The sequence below is a fragment of the Bos indicus genome, chromosome 5, assembly GCF_029378745.1.
Source record: "Bos indicus isolate NIAB-ARS_2022 breed Sahiwal x Tharparkar chromosome 5, NIAB-ARS_B.indTharparkar_mat_pri_1.0, whole genome shotgun sequence".
Taxonomy (NCBI): Eukaryota; Metazoa; Chordata; class Mammalia; order Artiodactyla; family Bovidae; genus Bos; species Bos indicus.
The window spans coordinates 108,644,455-108,664,073 of NC_091764.1; the positions used below are offsets into that span (position 1 = coordinate 108,644,455).

Sequence of the window (19,619 nt, forward strand, 5' to 3'; positions counted from 1 at the left end):
CTCTCCGCGCCTCCGCGCCCCCGCCCCCCGCGCTCCCCCGCGCGCGCGCGATGGTACGAGCCTGCGCGCCGGAACTGCCGGCGTTGCCTTGGAAACCGAGCGCCGGCCCGCCGCGGGTTAACCCTGTGCTCGCCGTCTGGACGTGGGAAGCCCGCAGCCGCTTCCGCCGCCGCCGCCGCCGCCAGCGGGGAGCTGCCGGCCACGCCCGGCCCGCGTCTGGGCTCTGAGCCTCCGGTCCGAGGCTGCCCCGCGCGCCCCTTGCCCAGCCTCCCGCTGGCTCCCTTTATCCTCCCTCAAGACTCTCCTGCCCAGATCCTGGCTGGGGGCCGCTCCGCTTCCCTCCCTGCCTGAGTCCCCGGGGCCTCGCGGCGCGTCTGTGCGGCGACCCCCTCGGTTCTCCCCATTGGGCAGCTTCCCACGGTTCCTTTCTCTCCAGTCTTGTGCGGTAAACTAGGGAGAAACTCCGCTCTGTCCGCGCGTCCCTTAGCCGAGCTCGGCCCCCCGATGCGCACTGGGGATCTAGGCATTACCACTTCCTTCTAGCATGTTCCGGGTGTTTCCAGACACCGCCGCCTGTGCGCTCCTTCGGTCCCTGCGCATCACAACTTCCTCCGCTTCTGCACTCGGCCGGGAGCCCCGGGCGGCGCCGGGTCGCATCCTCCTGCCTCCCCAAGCCCTTCTCTGCATCGCCTTCTTTGTCAGCCTCTTAGACGGTGAAGGGCCCAGTCGTGCTGATAGCCAGGGAATTCTTGTGTGCCTTCACAGTTTTGCCTTTGGGTAAAACAGAGTGACGATTGGGCTTGATTTAAAGTGCTTCACCAAATGTCTGTTCGTTTATAAACTGTGTTTGCTGGAATCATGAAATGCTGTAGTCTAGAAGTGGCTTCTGGGTTTTAAATAACCACTCAGAGGATAGGATTTCAGAGTTTCATTTTAACTTCCCCTAACGAAGAATTCCGCAATCAGAAAATGAAAATCTGTTTTTAATGAATTTGTGGATCCACACAAACGTGATTCAGCTATCAAAGAAGGAAATTGGGGGTACTTCTCTGGCAGTCTAGTGCTGAGACTGGGCTCCCAATGCGAGGAGTCCTGGTTCTAGTCCTAGTTGAGAAACTAAGGTGCTAATATCTCGCGTGGGGTGGGGGTGGGGAATGGTTTAATTGGTTGTTTAAGGGCATGAACACGATTTTTACTGCGTTCCATATTTAGTATATGAGGTTCACTTTTGGCCACTTCTGTTTTGCCCAGGAGACCAGTAGTGGGCTAAGTACATACAGATTGGTAATAGGCATCATACGTTTTAGACTTTACCACCTACCTCTCTTGTTCTTCCATCTGGAAATGCAGAAGCAAAATCCTTCACACACACACACACACCCAATCCCCCCACCCCACTCCCCAGTTGCACCTGGTGTGAGGCCCATAGATTTGTATAACTCTCCTGGAATAATGGGCTTCCCAAGTAGCTCTAGTGGTGAAAATCCGCCAGCCAATGCAGGCTATGGGATCCCCTGGAGGAGGAAATGGCAACCCACTCCGGTCTTCTTGCCTGGGAAATCCCATGGACAGAGGCACCTCACTGGCTATAGTCCACAGAGTTGCAAAGAGTTGGATGCAACTGAAGCGACTTGACATGCACACACGTGGAATAATACAGGGTTGTGCTGGTCATCTAGAGGATTCCAAATGTGCTGTCCAATAGAGTCACAAATCTGGGGCACATCTGGTCTGGCACTCTTGTCCTGGGGTATATCCAGGCTTATGGTGGTCTCCCACCACTGCTGCCTAAACTTTCAGGTTACACGCCCTGTAAAGTGACTTTTCTTGTTGGTCTGTGGGCGCAGATATGTTTGTGTTGTTATCAAGGTCCTAATCAAAAACACCTTAAACCTCCCAAACACAAAACAAAGTCCTCAACCACTTTATGGGAGGGAGGGGAGATTTGCTTGGGGGTGGGGGTGGGGCTGGGGGTTGCCTGACCTGGAGTGAAGGAGCTTAAGTTAACCCTGTTTCTCCTGCTCTATTAGCTTCGCTGATAGCTCAGTTGGTAAAGAATCCGCCTGCATTGAGGGAGACCTGGGTTCCATCCCTGGGTTGGGAAGATCCCCTGGAGAAGGGAAAGGCTACCCACTCCAGTATTCTGGCCTGGAGAATTCCATGGACTGTCTCAAAGAGTCAGACCCCACTGAGTGACTTTCATTTCACTCCTGCTCTCAACTCTGAAAAGTCATTTAGTGGTACCTGGAAATGCTTTCTCTAGAAGCTGATCACCTGCTGCTAGTTCTCACAAAACTTTTTCTTGAGTTGCACTCTAGACTTTTATTAGTACAGGGCCTTTTTACTTGAGATATTCAAACATATAACCATGATTTTCAGCAATATGATTATGTTCATGTTTAATAAATAGAGTAAGCATCAGGAAGAAATGGGGGCACAGCGTGGCATGGGTGCCCCGTCTGCTGAGCCTGAGGTGAGGAGGAAGTGCCTCCCACTCTGGGTCTCAGTTTCCTTGTGTTCTGCCAGGGCAGACTGGCTGGATAGTCTACAGTGATCTTCCCACAAGTCACACTATGGAAAAGCATGAGTGTTTGAGTTCTGTCTCATCCCAACATTTCACTTTGTTCCCAATTCAAGGGAAAGTAGGGACAATTTCACGTGGCTTTGTGGGGGCTTCAGTTTAGGCTATGATTTGAGACACAAAAATAGAGGGAGAGCATTATGGTCCAGAGACTGGGTGATTGACAATTATGTATATATATAATATATATGTGTCTAGAAACTGAACCAGAGTCTAGCTGGCAGGCCTTGGATCAAAGGAGTTAAACTATGTTGTGTGTGTTTTATATTAACTCTATAGTATCCATGGCATGTCACATCCCTGTGTAGGAGGCACTCCGTAAATGTGGTTGAAGACATACAAATGGCCTACGAGCACATGAAAAGATGCTCAACATCATTAATCATTAGAAAAATGCTAATCAAAACCAAATAAGGCATTACCTCATACCCATTAGGATGGCTGCAGTTAATAAAATAGAAAGTAATAAGTGTTGGTGAAGAGGCAGAGAAATTGGAGTTCTGGTGTGCTGTTGGTGGTAATGTGAAATGGTACAGCTGCTGTAGGGAACAGCGTGGCAGTTCCTCGAAAACTTAAAAATACAACTACCCTATGATCCAGCAATTCCACTTCTGGGTATATATCAAAAATAAAGAAAAGCAGAGGCTAGAGGAAACATTTGTACACCCGAGTTCATAGCATTATTTGCAACAACCAGAAGATGGTGAAATAGGAGGGAAAGGGGCAGGGCACACCCTTTAAAAGAATGACATAGCCAGAGGACAGGACATAAGCTGATTAGAACCAAATAGGTCCAAGATTGTGGATGAATCGACTTGACCTTGAGCCGTAGTATACACTCATTGTGACACGTCAGCAAGCTAAAGGATACAACTACAGGCACCATGACCATTCCTGAGGCCAGCCATCAAAGGCCAAAAAGTGGGCAGTGGCCTAATTCCTGGAAAACTCCTCCCCTTCCCCAAAATAGCTGAAGTAATCCTCCCTCTCATTAGCGTGTGAAATTACCTCACCCATAAAAACTAACCACACCACTTTTTGAGGCTGCTCTCATGCTAGTGGTAAAGAACCTGCCTGCCAGTACAGGTAGACATAAGAGACATGGGTTCAAACCCTGGGTCAGGAAGATTCCCCTGGAGGAGCGCACAGCCACGCACTCCAGGATTCTTGCCTGGATAATCCTCATGGACAGAGGAGCCTGGTGGGCTGTGGGGTTGCAGAGAATCGGACACAACTGAAGTGGCTCAGCATGCATGATCACCTTCTGAGATGGCCCACACTCTGTCCGTGAAGTGTGTTTCTCTTTAAATAAATCCACTCCTTACCTATCACTTTGTCTCTCATTGAATTCTGTCCGCCATGAGACATCAAGATCCTGAGCTTCACTGGGTCCTGAAACCAGGTGTATGATCTTAGTTGGAGGACCGTGGATTTAGGGCAGGTTCAAGTCCTGGCCTCATAGCTCAGTTGGTAAAGAATCTGCCTGCAATGCAGGAGACCTGGGTTCGATTCCTGGGTCGGCAAGATCCCCTAGAGAAGGAAATGGCAACCCACTCCAGTATTCTTCCCTGGAGAATCCCATGGACAAAAGATCCTGGTGGGTGACAGTCCATGGGATTGCAAGTGTCAGACACGACTTAGGACTAAACCACCACCACCAAGTCCTGGCCATGTGGGTTTGAGTCCCAAACTAGATTTTGGCCAGGTTTAAGTTTCAGCACATGGGTTCAAGCCCCAGTCTGAGATGCAAGGTTTGAGTAGGAGCAACCTAAGTGTCCCTCACAGATGATGGATAAACACAATGCGGTCTGTCCATACGGTGGAATATTATCCAGCCTTAAAAAGGAAGGAAATGCTGTCACACACCACAGCATGGAGGGAACTTGGGGACTTTATTCTGAGTGAAATAAACCAATCACAAAAAGATAATAGGGTATTATTTCACTTATGTGAGGTGTCCAGAGTGGTGAAAAATCCCAGAATCTGGAAGGGTGGTTGCCAGAGGCTGAGGGGTAGGGGCTGTTTATGGGCATAGAGTTTCAGTTTTGCAAGATGAACGAGTTCTGGGAATTTATTGCACCATGTGAATCTACTTAACACTATGGAATTCTACGCTTTAAGATAGCTATGATGGTAAATTTTACTGTATATGTATTTTGCAACAATTAAAAATGAAAATATAGGAAAATATGGAAGATATAGTATCTTCCATATTATGTGAAAATGAAAGAAACAGCAAATAATGTGAAATGAAGACATAAATAAATAGGAAAAATAGGTGAAAATTGTTCTCACATCAAAAATCATTGGGGACACCCCCAAACCACTTGTTTACTGACTCCCAAATTATTAGTTCACTATATCCTACAGACAAGGGCTTTATCCACCCCAAGAAAAATAAGGGTTTGGGGTCTGGTTGGCTGGAGCCCTCACTTCAGGATGACTGTACCCTTTTGTGTCCTAACTGGAAAAACTCATGCAGAAAGAGTGACTGTTGAGAGTCACCCCCAGATGGATGGACACTCCCTCCGTCTACTCTGGAAATGTGGCTACCACTTGAAATTTGTCGTTTGCAACTTTTGAGTGTTCAGTTCAGTTCACTTCAGTCGCTCAGTCATGTCCAACTCTTTGCGACCCCATGAATCGCAGCATGCCAGGCCTTACTGTCCATCACCAACTCGCGGAGTTCACTCAGACTCACATCCATCGAGTCAGTTATGCCATCCAGCCATCTCATCCTCTGTCGTCCCCTTCTCCTCCTGCCCCCAATCCCTCCCAGCATCAGTCTTTTCCAATGAGTCAACTCTTCGCATGAGGTGGCCAAAGTACTGGAGTTTAAGCTTTAGCATCATTCCTTCCAAAGAAATCCCAGGGCTGATCTCCTTCAGAATGGACTGGTTGGATCTCCTTGCAGTCCAGGGGACTCTCACGAGTCTTCTCCAACACCACAGTTCAAAAGCATCAATTCTTCGGCGCTCAGCTTTCTTCACAGTCCAACTCTCATACCTATTTTCACGTATTCCAACACCCAACCAAAGGATTAGAATTACTTGGATCGAAAAACCCCAAGTATCAGCTAATATTTGTTAATAGTAACAAACACCTTGGGTGCTTGTTACTAAGCAGGTAGCTATGACAACCCTAAAATAAGAATAACCCGTGTTGTAAACATAGCCATTCCTAAGCACTGAACACTTGGGCAAGGTTTTCAATCATTTGATGGTTCAGGGGACATACATACAGCTGGTATGCACGGCTCTGTGCCCTGGAGGAGACAGAGATGCAGAGGGTGTGTCTGCTCCTAAGGACTCAGAAACACTGCAAAATAGTGACCGGTTATCAGTGGTGGAAGTGCCAACGGCTGATGGTTATAAATAAAATGTCCTCCCTGTAGAGGACCAGTGGAGAGGGAGGGTCCTTGTGCAGAACCTGGCCCCTGGGAGGGACCTAACAAATGCTGTTCTGGGTTTTTTCTTTTATAAACGTACCATGAAAAAAAAAAAAAAGCCCCACACAAATGTGCCCCCAAATTACACAGATGCATTCTTACTGACAGTTAAGTATTTAAAAAATGTTATTTCCTGTTTCTGAGTAATGTGCAGGTCAAAGGAACAGAAACGGTTGACTCACAAGAGCATCATGAGATGGGCGTTCACGTCGGGGTGCCCTGGCTCTGTGCCCCTCGTTTTCTCCTCCCCGAGGCAGGAAGAGTCAGTCCCAGACTCAGTGTCTGCCAGACAGACGTCCCGCCTTTTGCCTCTGACCTAGGTTTTCAGCACCAGCTCTTGGGTTTCCTTGTGCCTCTCAAGCCTGCGTGTGCATCCGAGTAACTTGGAAGGCCTTGGGTCAGAGGTCCGGGGAGCTGCCGAGAACTCACATGTCCAGCAGGTTCCCCGGTGCTGCTGCCAGAACCTCCCATTCCCTGGTTTAACTTCTCCTGCTGTAAAACTTTTGCTAAATTGTATTTCTTGAAGGCTTTCCTTTTTTAGTAAAATACAAATAATGTTTAAAAAATTTTGTTCCCCCCACCCTTGCCCCCATCTTTTGCCTTTGAGTCTTCTCGTGCAAAGTCCGAAGTTTTCCCCATGATGTAGTGAAAAAACGTGGGCTTTTATTTTATTTTTATTGAGTTACTTTGCACCACGTGGCATGTGGGATCTTAGGTCACCCAACCAGGGATCGAAACCATGCTCCCTGTAGTAGAAGCGAGGAGTCCTAACCACTGGACCTCCAGTCAAGTCCCAGAACATGGGTTTTCAGTCAGACAGATTCTGACTTAAAACCTGGAATCTGTCTCTTATCAGCTCTGTGACTCTGGACAAGCTATTTAACCACTTGGAGCCTTGGTGTTTCCATCTGTGAAATGGGACTAGTGACTTTCGTATCTTGGGGGCTTGTGAGGATTGAGTGGGATAATGCACGAAACCTTCCAGCGCAGCTCCCGGCTGTCGGAAAACAGCTGCTATTTACTGAGATTTTACTGTGTGTTAGATGTTCTTCAGAGGTCTTTACGAGTATGAACTTAGCTATTCCTTGCATCAGCTCACCTCCATTTACAGGTGGAGAAGCCATGGCACAGACAGGTAAGTGCTCAGGACCCATGGGCCCACAGAACTGGAACTTGAGCTCCATAGTCCAGGTCTTGAGCCACTTTCTAAGCCCATGAGCTCCACTGCCCTGCAGAGGCATGTCAGCTTGCCTCCCACCTGGCTGAGCTGCAAGGAGGGCCGTGAAAGCAGCGGCTGAGATGTGCACTCTGCCATTCACGGTCGTGGACCACGGCCAGGAGTGGCTGTTGTGCAGAACACCTAAGGCCCTGGTTGGTTAGCCAGCCAGTATGGGTCAGTGCGTGTGTGTGAGACAGACACACACAGAGAGACAGATAGACATGACCGGAGCCTGAAGACACTGCTGTGAGTGTGCTCGTCACAGTGGGTCACCTGTGCTGAGGCCTGCTCGCTCTCCGGGCCTCCATCTGGACGCCTGGCCAGCTCTGGCCCTGCTCCATCCCCAGGAGCACGCTTATGTGTAATCATGTCACCCTCTAGTGGTTGCTTCCCTATTAGCCCGCTTTCTAGGAAACAGCCCCCTCTCGGTGCAGGTGACCTGGGGCGAGGAGACCCTCAGGGAACCTGGGAGTGGGGGAGAGCGGTGGTGGGGGGATCGGGGGGGTCAGGGGGCAGTGCTAGGAAAAGAGGAGTGTGGCCCTGGGCTGCAGGAGAGGTGGGGTCTGGAGAGGGCAAAGATTAGGCAGAGCATCTGGAGAGGAGAGAAGAGAGAGGCTCCTGCGTTTCAAACGTTTTTAACCATTTGTTTTTAATTGAAATACTGTTGATTTGTGATATTGTGTTAGTTTCAATTGTGCAGCATGTGATGGAGCTATACATGTATACACATATGGATGTATGGTATGTGTGCTAAGTCACTCGGTTGTATCTGACTCTGCCACCCCATGGACTGTAGCCCTCCAGGCTCCTCTGTCCATGGGATTTCCCAGGCAAGAATACTGGAGTGGGTTGCTATTTCCTCCTGCAGGGACTTTTCCTGACCCAGGGATTAACCCTACATCTCTTTCAGCTCCTGCGTTGGCGGCTGGATTCTTTACCACTGAGCCACGTGGGAAGACCCATGTATGTATATATATACACATATATGTACACATGTACACGTGTACATATATGTACACAATATATACAGTTTTTTTTTCAGATTCTTTTCCATTACAAGTTACCTCAAGACATCACATATACTCCCTTGTGCTATATAGCAGGCCCTTGTTGTTTATCTTTGTATATGATAGTACTGCTACTACTGCTAAGTCGCTTCAGTTGTGTCCGACTCTGTGTGACCCCATAGACAGCCTCCTACCAGGCTCCTCTGTCCCTGGGATTCTCCAGGCAAGAACGCTGGAGTGGGTTGCCATTTCCTTCTCCAATGCATGAAAGTGAAAAGTGAGAGTGAAGTCGCTCAGTCGTGTCTGACTCTGCAACCCCATGGACTGCAGCCCACCAGGCTCCTCCGTCCATGGGATTCTCCAGGCAAGAGGACTGGAGTGGGGTGCCATCACCTTCTCCGATACATAGTACTGTGTATCTGTTAATCTTAAACTCCTCTTGTATCCTCCCCTGCCCCTCATATCCTCTGGTAATCATCCTTTTTCCTGTGTCTGTGAGTCTGTTTCTGCGGCAACATGGATGGACCTAGAGGTTATCACATTGAGTGAAGTAAGTCAAACAGAGGACACATCATATGACATCACTCCTGTGTGGAATCTCAATGACGTAAGGAACAGAGTGCATATCCATCTTTCGTGAGTGCCGTTCCATGTTTGCAGGCTTGGGTGCTGCACCCTGGGCTGTCTCTCTGGAGGGCGTTTCAGTTCCTTTTTCCAAGAGAAGTAGGCGTCGGCCACGAGCTCCCAGGGCTGAGTACATTCCAAACTTTCACCACCTGAGTAGACAGGTAGCTAGGCTGCTTCTCCCCAGCCTGGGGCCGTGTTCTCTCCGTCGTGCAAGGTCATTTGTTTCAGGATCCTCACAGATTTGTCCTGTTGTTGTTCAGTCGCTCAGTCGTATCCGACTCTTTGCGACCCCATGGTCTGCAGCACGCCAGGCTTCCTTGTCCTTCACAGAGAAGGCAATGGCACCCCACTCCAGTACTCCTGCCAGGAAAATGCCATGAATGGAGGAGCCTGGTAGGCTGCAGTCCATGGGGTCGCTGAGGATCGGACACGACTGAGCAACTTCATTTTCACTTTTCACTTTGATGCATTGGAGAAGGAAATGGCAACCCACTCCAGTGTTCTTGCCAATGGAGAATCCCAGGGACGGGGGAGCCTGGTGGGCTGCCGTCTATGGGGTCACACAGAGTCGGACACGACTGAAGTGACTTAGCAGCTTAGCAGCAGGACTGCAGCACGCCAGGCTTCCTTGTCCTTCACCATCTCCCCAAGTTTGGTCAAACTCATGTCCACTGAGTCAGTGATACCATCCAACCATCTCATCCCCTGCCGTACCCTTCTCCTCCTGCCCTCAGTCTTTCCCAGCCATCAGGGTCTTTTCCAATGATTCGCATCACGTGGCCAAAGTAGTGGAGCTTCAGCTTCAGCATCAGTCCTTCCAATGAATATTCATTGGAATTTTTTTTTGGTCAAATCCTGATAAATATTGCAAATGCAGGGAGGAAACTGAGACCAATCTTACTCAGCATAGGTTTGTAACTCCTCGAGATCCTAGGACGATGCTGTCTGCAGCCTTACAGGCCGGAGTCTGAAGGTTGTTCCCTTTTGGATAGGTGCTGGCACTGAGCCAGGCCTTGCTGGAATGTCCTCTTTGGATGGACCTGGGCATTTACATCTCTTGCATGATGTCAGACCCACTGAGGACTAGGGGTCGGCTCTGACACTGAGCTCACAGCCAGATCTTCTTTTCTGCCAAGAGGATAGGGTTAAAAGGTTTTTTAAAAAAATAAAAATAAAAATAGCCAGAATCTCAAAGGGTGAAAAAGCACAATCTAGCCTTGTTGGTGTTAACTCTTCACACCCCAGGAAGGATAAAAATCACATCTTTACATAATCATGGGGTCTGTCACTTTCTTGATAAACAGTTACTCCAAAGGGGCCACTAGGTCCAAGCAGGGCCTTCCTGCTGTGTAGGGTGTGAAAGCGGCACAGAAATCCTGTCCCATTTCCTAAAGTTGGGACAACTTGTCTCAGTGCTGAGCTCAGTGAGGTTCTTGTTTACTATTGATTTCTAAACGTCATGTAGTGTTTAAAGCCAAAAAGTTCAAGTAACTGACCCAAGTGGTCCATGCCTCCTGTTGGCTATCCAGAATTCATTGATTTAGTTGTTTGGGGGGACTAAGCTGTCAGCATTTGGGGAGAAGAGGGGACCTAGGGACTGGATGATGGTTCCCTTTGAAGCTTTGAGGGCGCGGTGAGGACACATGAGGACAGCTCTTGGTTTTACAAAAGGAGAAAACAAGGCGGAGAATGAGAAGTGACCTTCTCAGGGTCACGGGGTCTCTCCTGGGACTGCAGAGGCTCTGGGAACCTCTCACAGAGGCTTGCCCTTGTATGAGACATTTTATGAGAACTCCTTGTGTCTGGAGACTTCCCTGGTGGTCCAGTGGCTAAGACTCCACACTCCCAATGCAGGGGCCCGGGTTCGAGCTAAATTCCACATGTCACGTTAGAGTTTGCATGCTGCAGCCAAAGATCCTGAATGCCATATGTATAGAATCTAGAAAAAATGGCGCAGATGAACCTATTTGCAGGGCAGGAATAGAGATGCAGACAGAGGGAATGGATTTGTGGACACTGCAGGGGAAGGAGAGGGTGGGACAAATTGAAACAGTAGCACTGACGTATTGACACTCTGCTAAGTGGCTTCAGTCGTGTCCAACTCTTTGCGACCCCATGGACTATAGCCCATAGGCTCCTCTATCATGAGATTCTCCAGGCAAGAATACTGGAGTGGTTTGCCATGCCCTTCTCCAGGGGATCTTCCTGACCCAGGAATGGAACCTGGGTCTCCTGCATTGCAGGCAAATTTTTTACCATCTGAGCCACCAGGGAAGCCCTATATATACGCTGCTGCTGCTGCTGCTGCTAGGTCGCTACCATGTGTCAAATAGGTTGCTCGTGGGAAGTTGGTGTACAGCACAGGGAGCACAGCTCAGAGCTCTGTGATGACCTAAAGGGGTGGGGTGGAGGGGTGGGAGGGAGGCTCACAAGGGAGGGGATTTCGTATACTTATAGCTGATTCACGTTGCTGTACAGCAGAAACTAACAACATTATAAACCAATTATCCTCAAAAAAAAAAAAAATCCTGTAGGCCGCAACTTAAGATCTGCTGCAAGTAAGACCCAGCACAGCCAAATGCATAAATAAATATATACATTAAAAAAAACTGTGCATCTGGAAGGATAGTCAGGCGTGGGCAGAAGTCCACAAAAGTGGCCTCACTTCCCCCACTAAGTGAGGAGGATGGTGACTGATAAACTGCAGCAGGGGAGGAGAAACAGCTCCTCCAAACAGTGGTGTGAGCAACTGTTAAATGTGCCGAGGGTTGGGGTGGGAGGAATAAACAAATAAATAATAAACATATTATTAAGTATATTGAAAGAAAAAGCACCGGGCGTCTCTGGTGGCTTAGTGGTAAAGAATCCTCCTGCCAGTGCAGTAGACACAGGCTCGATCCCTGGTCCGGGAAGATCCCACATGCCACGGAGCAGCTAAACCTGTGCACCATCACTGCTGAAGCCCGCGTGGCCTGGAGCCGGTGCTCCGCAGCAAGAGAAGCCACTGCGATGAGAAGCCTGCACTCTGCAATGAGAGAGTAGCCCCCACTCACAGGACTAGAGAAAAGTTTGTGCAGCAACTAAAGTCAGCACAGTCAAAAATAAATAAATAACAAGTACAATTTTTTAGAAACGTGCTCTGGGGAAATGGAAATCCCCGCCCTTGAGGTCTTCTTTTTGCTTGGTTCTCCATTCTCTTGATTTTATATATAAATGCTAAACATTTGGCATACTTTGAAAAATAATACATAAGCTAAGAAACTGTTCTAGCAGACAGAGAAGTGGGCGAGCTGCACTGTGACCCCAGCCGCAGCCTGTCTTATGCTTCATGGTAGAAATGGTGCACCCGCTTCTTGGGCTGAGGCTTGACCAGCCACGTGTCCACTATAAACACAGCATTTACTAAGAAGAGGTGTCCTACACCAATGGAAAGCTGTGAGTACCATGTGAATATGCTAATATCTTTGTGTTATATAGTATAAAATAGGAAGTGCTAAGATTTGAGCATTTCTTCATCCTTAAGCAACATAAGGAATCTCATGATTTAAGAGGGGAGGGACAAATTAGGCGTACAGGATTAACAGATACAAACTGCTACGTATAAAATAGATGAGCGACAGGGATATACTGTACAGCAGAGGGAATTATACCCATTACCCTGTAATAACATATAATAAAGTATAATCAGCGAAAATAACCGATACGCTATACATCTAACACAATATTGTAAATCAACTGTACTTTAATTTGAAGGGGGAAAAAACAGATTCCATGGTTTAGTTTAGATCATCTTAGGGACTTCCTGATGGTCCAGTGGTTAAGAATCTGCCTTCCAATGCAGGGTGTGCAGGTTTGATCCCTGTCAGGGAGCTAAAAAGATCCCACATGCCCAAACAGCAAAATGCATAAAGCAGAAACAATATTGTAACAAATTCAATAAAGACTTTTAAAGTGGTCTACATCAAGAAATAAATAGAAAAAGATCTTAAAATTTGATCATCTTAAATTGTCCTTGGAGAGAGCTAGTTGTTCCATTCTGATGCATGGATTGTGTTCCAAACTGAGGGTGGGGAGTTGTTTTGTTTCCTTTTTTGGCCATGGTGTAGGGCTTGGGCTTGTGAGAATTTATTTCCCTGACCAGGGATTGAACCTGGGTCCCTGGCACTGAGAGTGTTGAGTCTTAACCACTGGACTGCCAGGGAAGTCCCCACTTTTTTTTTTTTTTAATCTTTTTATTCCATCCATTTAAATTCTAAACAAAGCTAGAAAAGGGAGATTTGAAGACCTGAAAACATTGTCTGCCACTTCTGTTCTACCATGAAAAGCAATGGGTGGCAAAAAATAAAAAAGCAGTACTCTTGCCTGGCAAATCCCATGGATGGAGGAGCCTGGAAGGCTGCAGTCTCTGGGGTCGCTGAGGGTCGGATGCGACTGAGCGGCTTCACTTTCGCTTTTCACTTTCATGCACTGGAGAAGGAAATGGCAACCCACTCCAGTGTTCTTGCCTGGAGAATCCCAGGGACGGGCAGCCTGGTGGGCTGCCGTCTGTGGGGTCATACAAAGACGGACACGACTGAAGTGACTTAGCAGCAGCAGCAGCAGCAGCAGCAGCAGAGGGATTACGTCTGTGGTGTTCTACATGAGAAAGCACCCAGTTCCACGTGAAAGTTGAGTTGCTTCGCACCCCTTTTGTAGGTTGGAGCCTGAATGTTTTCGTGACCATCTCTTAGACGTTAGGGATCCTGAAAAATTAAACAAGCAGACTATTCCATCCTGGGGGAGGGTCGCCTAGTGCCTGTTAAGAGTGTTTCTAGATCCTGCTTGAGTGGACCTCCCGCACCTCCACCTCACCCCCGAAAAGAGTAAACTATCTCGAAACATCCAAATAAACTGGACAACAGCAATAAAGTAACTTTAGAGAGGCGTATCAGAGATTCTTTCCCCATTTTTCTGCAGCATACCAGTTTGGTTTGCTTCACGGTTAGATGCACTTGGATCTGGTGGTGGTTTCGTGGGTGTACACAAATGTCAGAATTCATCGAGCTGTGTATTTATTTGTGCATTTTATTCTGTGTATATGTATTTCAGTTTGTTTTTTTTTTTTGAAGTTGCTTGTTTGTTTAAGTCAAAGGGGGCTTAACAGGTCACAGGAGGTTTACTTCTATGCTTACATATCATCACAAGTTCTGTTTGCTCAGTGGACCAAACAGCTAGAGATTCGCTGGCAGCGGCTGCCTGGAATTGAAAAGGGCTGGGAACGTGGCCCTAGCACTTGTACCACCCTCTGTGACCGCCATGTCCTCCCTGGACAGTTCCAGCCTGGCTGCACTCGCTGAACCAGGGCGAGCAGTTTGTCTTTCTTATTCACTTCCTGCAGCCCCTGGTACAGTGTATGCAGTTGGCACCCAATAAATATTCTTTTATCAACCCTCAATATTCACTGGAAGGACTGATGCTGAAGCTCCACTACTTTGGCCACCTGATGTGAAGAACTGACTCATTAGAAAAGACCCTCATGCTGAGGAGGGGCTGACAAAGGATGAGATGGTTGGATGGCATCACCGACTCGATGGACATGAGTTTGAGCAAGCTCTGGGAGATGGTGAAGGACAGGGAAGCCTGGCATGCTGCAGTCCCTGGACTTGCAGACTGCAAAGAGTCGGACATGACTGAGCCACTGAACAACAACAACAAATATTCTTTTATCTGATTTTTTTTTTTAATTAATATGTGTCTTGCGTAGGGGGTAGAGAGGGAGAAGGAAGCTGTCTTTTAAAGCCTAGAGCAGAGACTGTGTCATGGGGAGCACCCCAGGACTGGGTGAGAATGCAGACCTTTCTGGATCTGCCTCTGTCTTTCAGGGTGTTTTCTGAATGTTGGACAAATACAACCATTTCACCATTCCTGTACCCTGTTCCCTGCTGTTCCTCATGGAGCCTGATAGGTCCCATTATACTTCTGGGCTCTGCTGGGAGGTTTTCTTTGGTTGTTGATACTGGCTTTTCAGGTTGGGTGTCTGGTTTCTCTCGATGCAAACACCTTTTAGTACTGAGATTTTCCTAGGGGTCTGACCCTTTGAACCTGGAAATTGTCATCAGGATGCTTTTTCACGTTCCTGTGGGTGAAAAGCTCAGGCCTTTCTGCAGGTTGAGGGGTTGCAGTCGCTCCTGTGCAGCCCGGTGGCCAGGGAGCCTAGCGGAAGCTGACTGTTGTCATACACATGAGGGCTCCAGACCCAGCTGTCTTGTCTGTTTCTGCCCCCTAGACAGTGGCATCTGCAAGGGTGAGGCCCTTCGCAGAAGATCAAGAACGTTCCTGCCAGGGATTCCCTGGTGGCTCAGTGGTAAAGATTCTGCCTGCTAACGCAGGGAACACTGGTTCGATCCCTGGTCCAGGAAGATCCCACATGCCCTGGGACAGCTAAGCCCACGTGCCACAACTACTGAAGCCCATGCACCTAGAGCCCGTGCTCTGCAACAAGAGAAGCCACCGTAATGAGAAGCCTGTGCGTCGCAACTAGAGTAGCCCCCGCTCACCACACGAAGAGAAAGCCCACTCGCAGCAGTGAAGACCCAGCACAGCGAAAAATATATAATTAATTAAAAAAAAAAAAAAAAAACACTCCTGCCTCGTTCTTGCTCCTGCAAATGTGTCCTTGATTTGAACTTGCAGGCACTGGCTTCTGGGCATTTTTTGCAAATGGTCCTTGTTAGAATTTCCCTGTTAGTTTTCTAAGTCTATTTGTTTTATTGAAATACAACTGACATATAAATTAGGGAGGGACCTTGTCACGAACGTGCATCACTTTGGTGCGGAGACCGTGCTAGTGCGGAAGGAACGCAGAGAAGACACACCTCTCTTTTGCTTCTTCCAGGAATTAGTAGTCGTGTTGCTGCGGTGGACCTCAGACACTTACATCAGTTTTCTAGAATTTCCGACTGCTCTTGAAACCCACCGTGCTGTTTTATTTTGCTGATGGAACCCAGATGGCAGGAGAGAGTTGTTTTCTTTTCTGCGACCTGAACTGCTGCATCACCTAGACACAGGCTATGGTCACAGAGCATGGTCAGCTTTGGGAAGCTGCAGAGTCAAAAGATGCCTCCTGATTCAACACTTCCGCCCCGTGGAACTTCAGCGTGTGTCCAGTTACAGAGTCACTGGCCTTGCTCGGCAAAACACATTTCTGTGCTAGAGTTCGCCGGGCGGAGCTGGTGTTGCCCTGGCTGGTGGGGTTTGGGGACCCATCTGCTTTGCACGTCATTAGTGACATTGTTTGCTCAGGGTTCCTCTGCCGAATGTTTATTCATGGAGACATGGAGACAAGCTCCAACAGCCCAGCTGGCTTTCCAGATCCTGGGTGGACCCTGTAGCCCTTTTTTTCATTGGATGCGGCTGTCACAGAAAGAGAATAAATATGGACATCTCCTCCCCGCCCCAAGTGGTGCTTCTGTTGGATTCAACACATAATGCAAGTCGGCTATGCTCTGGGAGGCGCAGAGCTGAACCACAGCGAGGAGTCCTACAGCTCTGTCACCGCCGCTGATGGCACTCGGGCCGGATCTTTGGGCCTGCTTGGGTTGGCCGCTCCTCCCCTGGTCCTGCTACAAGGGTCCTCATCTTAAAACTAACTTTGACCAGTGATCGAACTGGGTCCCCTGCAGTGGAAGCGCCGAGCCCTAACCACTGGAACCCCAGGGAAATGCTGAGTCATTTTAGCTCAGTAGTCATGAGTAGCCGGTGGCCTACCATATCGGGCAGCGCAGTGAGGCTGTCTTCCTAGGGGGAGTGACCCCTCACTCATCTGTTGTCTGCCCCTCCGTGGTGCTCGGTGGGCCCACAGTCATTATCTGTCACAGGATGGACACTGGATGCTTAGCAGGGGCTGCAGAGTTCGAGGAGCCTGCGGGCGTCTGTGTGTTCCCTGCATTCTCTGTGGACCCCAATGAGGCAACCTTGGCCACCTGGCCACCCAGCTCGGCCTTTGTTCTTGCAGCGTTCACTGGGAGCCTTAGTAGGAGGGCTGGGAGCCTGTGAAGGAGCCTGGCAGAGTCATGAAAGAGAAGAATCTCGGTGATGAGCCAAGAGCCCCCTCAACCTGTCCGGGGCAGGGGGACCTTGCTTTCCCCAGAAGCAGCCACACGAGTCATTTAATCCCAAAAGCCAGAACCTGTGAGACCCCCAGACCTGATCCAAAGGCACCCGTGTGACTCTGGTTTGGGGAAAGGAAATGTGGGTGTCGAGCTGGGTAGGGAAGCTGAGAAGTAGGGGCTTCTGCCCGGGATGAGCGCTTCCTGCTTCCAGCGTCATTAGAAGGATGCTTGGCACTTCTTCCCTCTGAGGACCTGCCTCTTCTGCAGCACAGCCCAAGGGTCAATCCAGACCAGGGGACCAGCTAGAGATGGCAACGGGCATCATCTAGAGTTCGTGGCAGCCAGGGGGCATGTCGGTGTGGGCTGTCAGTCTTAGGACCGTCAGCCGCCCCATCCTTTCCGCTCTGCCCTGGAAGCCTGTCCAGCTGGTCCTTCCTCAGCTACATCCCCAGTGCCTGGCTGGTGGAGGTGGATGCCCAGTGTCCCACATCCCTATTCCAGCCCTGTGGATCCAAGCAAAAAGATCAGAGTGAGATGAGGGAATAACTTATCCAAACTCTCTGGTTCTATGAAGAAATAACAGAGTTGTTTAGGAAAAAGAACCGGTATATGTAACTGCTTTCAGAAAACCCCATGTGTGCAAATCCAGAATTATAAATAGTTCAGAAAGACTATTCACATGGTAAAATGACTATTATAAGTGGTATATAAAAATATAATATTTAATACACATAGTAGGCTTCCAGGCGGCTCAGTGATAAAGACTCCGCCTGCAAAGCAGAAGATGTGGGTTTGATCCCTGAGTCAGGAAAATCCCCTAGAAAAGGACATGGCAACCCACTCCAGTATCTTTGCCTGGGAAATCCCATGGAGGAAGGAGCCTGGCATGCTACAGTCTATGGGGTTGCAAAAATCAGACATGACTTAGTGACTAAACCACCACCACCACACATATTAAGATTCCTTTAAATAACAGAGTCACAAAAAATAAATAACAAAGTTACATGCTTAAAAGCTTTTAGGAAATTGGCAAGCAAAATGAATTCGTGAAGCAGCCAGGACAGAGGCAATAGAGAATGATGGGGAGTTTGGAAAATCAGCCTGTGTCCCCTCCCCAACCCATGAAGCATTCATATTTCAGAACCTTATATTAGTCAAAGCAACTTGATTGTCTGATGGTTGGTGATTCCTGATTTTTTTTTTTTTAATTTTTGGCCACATAGAGTGGCCTGTGGGATCTTAGTTCCTCAACCAGGGATGGAACCCTTGCCCCCTACAGTGGACCAACCGCTGGACTGCCAGGGAAGTCCCAAGTCCTGCTTTCTTAAATAGTAAGATTTCCCCAGGTCCATTTACAATATGATTAGGTTTGCAAAAACAGGAACATATTTACTTGGTAGCACAAGACAAACATTTTAATTCTAATCAGCCTGTTATGAAGAGAGGGCATCCGCCTGCCAGCAGCGGAGATCCAGAGCTTCATTCATTGCCTTGTTCACTGTATCCCAACCAAGCAATGCACAGACGTGGGTGGCACGTGCCCAGGTAAGTGCTTTCCCCCAGAGGAGCAGACCCAGTGAACACAGACAATGGGAAAAGGTGGGCGCACTCAGGCTGTTTTCCCCTCTCCTCTCGGCTGTCCTAGAAATGAAGTCCATGGGTGTAGGTGCCCTGCTTCCAGAACCACACTCACCTCTGGCCATATGGTTCTACCTTCTTCTCTAGAACATCTTTGTAAGTTAATTTATCAGGATTCAGGAGGAGGAAAAGTTCTTTCTTATCTTCGGAGGAATTTTTGCTTGGCACCCAGGTGGCTCAGGTAAAGAATCTGCCTGCAGTGCAGAAGACCTGAGTTTGATCCCTGGATCAGGAAGATTCTCTGGAGAAGGAAATGGCAACCCACTCTGGTATTCTTACCTGGAGAATTCCATGGACAGAGGCTGCAGTTGGTGGGGTCACAAAGAATCGGACATGACTGAGCAATTAACACGATCACTTTTTCATGGGGAGAAAACTCTGCTTTCCCAAGTGAGATGAGGAGGACTTGGTAAGGCTCAGCCTTTCTGGTGACTGCACAGGGATCGGGGTCTGGGCACTTGCCTGCCTGCTCTGTGGGACTCATTCCAGCAGGTGCAAAGGGCACTTCACACTTCCTGAGGCCCTGGGACCTGGAGAATTCTGTATTTTTGAAGCATTAAGAAGGAGACTTTAGGGACTTACCTGCTGGTCCAATGGTTAAGACTCTAAGCTTCCACTGCAGGGGGCACAGGTTTGATCCCTAGCCAGGGAACTAAGATCCCACATACCAAGCTGCATGGCCAAAAAAGTAATTAATTAATTTAAAAAATAAAAAAAACTCCTTGACAGTTGTATTCATTGAAAGGCAATGTGATTTCACTGTCAGAGTAGGGTCTCCAGCTGGGGTCACAGTCCCTTGCTCAGCAGCCCTGTTATAAACAATCTGAAACTTCTTTCCACCTTCTCCCAAACCTTGCATTGCTTGTTAAAACCACGCTCCTCCTCCCCTCTGCCTGCGTCTCCCCTAAAACCTCACAACACACCATAGGCAGTCTCCCCAGGCCCTCAACTCTCGGCTTGGTTGGGCTTCCCCATTGCAGCGTAAACACTAGCTCCTTAAAACTATCAT

The 19,619-nt window shown here is 48.5% G+C and overlaps 1 protein-coding gene across 1 annotated transcript in view; it reads left to right on the top strand.

Moving 5' to 3' along the window:
• The window catches only part of WNT5B (Wnt family member 5B), an 82,694-nt gene that overhangs the window by 42,792 nt on the left and 20,283 nt on the right, over window positions 1-19,619 (top strand). The window lies entirely within an intron of this gene.